Source organism: Palaemon carinicauda, chromosome 7 (genome assembly GCF_036898095.1).
Source record: "Palaemon carinicauda isolate YSFRI2023 chromosome 7, ASM3689809v2, whole genome shotgun sequence".
NCBI lineage: Eukaryota > Metazoa > Arthropoda > Malacostraca > Decapoda > Palaemonidae > Palaemon > Palaemon carinicauda.
This window is the reverse complement of record NC_090731.1, coordinates 6496733-6499232: the sequence shown is the minus strand read 5'-3', so window position 1 is coordinate 6499232 and position 2500 is coordinate 6496733. Positions and strand designations below refer to the sequence as shown.

At 31.3% G+C, this 2500-nt stretch overlaps 1 protein-coding gene across 1 annotated transcript in view; it reads right to left on the bottom strand.

The window, feature by feature from the left end:
- LOC137643777 (protein PFC0760c-like) overlaps nucleotides 1–2500 on the bottom strand; it is a 141157-nt gene that overhangs the window by 68606 nt on the left and 70051 nt on the right. The window lies entirely within an intron of this gene.

Here is a 2500-nt window from a genome sequence, read left to right as displayed (position 1 = left end):
TAGTACTTATTAATCATTTGGCATCCAAAGGCTGATGAAAACATGGGGACTTCATCTAAACTAATAAAACGTTAACACATCTACATCTTTATGAGTCTTTTTATAGTTTATGTATGACATATCTGTTTTGGCGTTGTTAATAGTTTATATATGACACATCTGTTTAGACGTTGTTATTGTTTTCAGAATTATTTATTGTTTAATTTGTTTTCATTATTTATTTATTTCCTTATTCCCTTTCCTTACTGGGCTAGTTTTACCTATTGGAGCCCTTGGGCTTTAAGCATCTTGCTTTTCCAACTAGGATTATAGCTTGGCTAATAATAATAATAATAATAATAATAATAATAATAATAATAATAATAATAATAATAATAATAATAATAATAATATCAAATGAGAATATTATCAATTGAGAGATGCAAAATATAAATAGTACAGATTTGAGTATAGAAACTTTTGAAAATATGTGATTATTCAGAAATCCTATTAGAACTGGCAGATAATGGAAACTGACTTTTAAAACAACGAAACTAAAATGTTTGTATTCATCATAAACAGGCATTTCTATCTATTTCCTTTTCTGGGATAGGCTACCTCTCTTCTTTTGTTAAACCCAACATTCATTCCTTGAACTGTTCAGAAAGTATATTGAAAGTTAGTTTGTCTAAAAACTTGAAACAAAACTTTTTTTATTATTCTAAGGAAGAATTAAATGAATATGCCAATTATTGATTTTTATAATGGTATGAAAGTACTGAGCTCGAATATCTTGCTAAATGACGAAATGTTTTTCATTATGAATAAACCAATACAAAAATGTTTCAAATGGTAGACAATCGTCGGCGTTTAATTAGGCGTTATCAGCTATCTGCCAAGTCCCTAAATTGAAACGCCGATATGATCAAAACGATTTGAACTTTTGCGTCGTAAAGTTAGCCAGGGAAAAGATATCTCCTTCAATGTCTGCTTCTCTTCTCTGAAATAATTTGTGGTGCTACGTAACGTGTCTGGGTGCCATTTCAATTTACCCGACACACGTAAAACTTTCACGACACCAGCGCCCCCATCTCCTAGTTTCTCAACACCTCCCCACCCTCCAGCTACTCAAGCCCAGCCCCCTTTTCCACTATCCCATTTCCTTCATTTAAAACTCCCTTTCTATTCTGGTATGCAATTTAGCCGCCTTGTATAATTAAGTAGTTTTTCATTTACTACACATTTGTTTACTGACTAGTTACATCTAAGTCCTTTATCTTTCTTTTCATTTTCTCATTCGGGCATATTATTCTAACTTATTTCTCTTCTTGTTTTTTTTTTAAGTTTTATATTTTATTTATGAAAAATTTATTTTAATTTACCTACTGTTCTTAAAATATTTTATTTTCATTTTCATTACTTTTCTTGTAATTTATTTATTTCATTTCCTCAATGGGGTAATTTCTCTGTTGGATGCTTATAGCATCCTGATTTTCCAAATAGGGTTGTAGCTTAGGAAGTAATAATAATAATAATAATAACAATAATAATAATAATAATAATAATAATAATAATAATAATAATAATAATAATAATAATAATAATAATGAAAACAACAACAACAACAACAACAACAACAAAAATAATAATAATAATAATAATAATAATAATAGTAATAATAATAATAATAATAATAATAATCCATCTGATTGCTCACATTTGCTTTGTCCATCATTTTTGGGTACCGAGAAGTAATTAGAAAAATAACGTTGATATATTCAGAAGGAAATAATATAGATTTTGATTAAGCCTCATAGGGATTCTCTCGTAAGTCCCCTTGGAAAAATAATAGTAATTTCTGATTATATATTTGCTGGTTCAAAGAGGCGGTTTCATGAATCAGAGGTGACTGATTGCCCATTACATGCAATTTGAGGAAGCTTCGGTAGTTACCGTGTTTCGGGCCAGTAAAATTACCACGAGTGAGAAATGAACATTATGATCGATGCCATATTTAGTTGGATCATTAAAAGAACCAACTATACTATAGTATGTAGATTATACATATCCCTTGAGGAAAGAGAGAGAAGAGAGAGAGAGAGAGAGAGAGAGAGAGAGAGAGAGAGAGAGAGAGAGAGAGAGAGTGGGGGGGGCGGTTTACAACGCTTCAAAGAAGTCTGAAATTACTCTGCCAGATCTTTCCTAAGAGAGCATCTACCTTAGGAAAGATCTGGGGCAGTAATTATAGACTTCTGGAAGTGCTTTAAACCTCTCTCTCTCTCTCTCTCTCTCTCTCTCTCTCTCTCTCTCTCTCTCTCTCTCTCCTCTCTCTCTCTCCTCCCTCTCTCTCTCTCTCCTCAAGGGGAAATGTATAATTTACTTACTGCGATATTGAATTTCGTCTATTTTTCTTTTTCAAATGTTTCTTTCGTGACTAAAGTATCTTAAAGATTTTTATTGTTGTAATAAACCCGAAATAAGTGTCGCTCCTTTGTTATATTTCTTAATCGAAGTAGGCTTT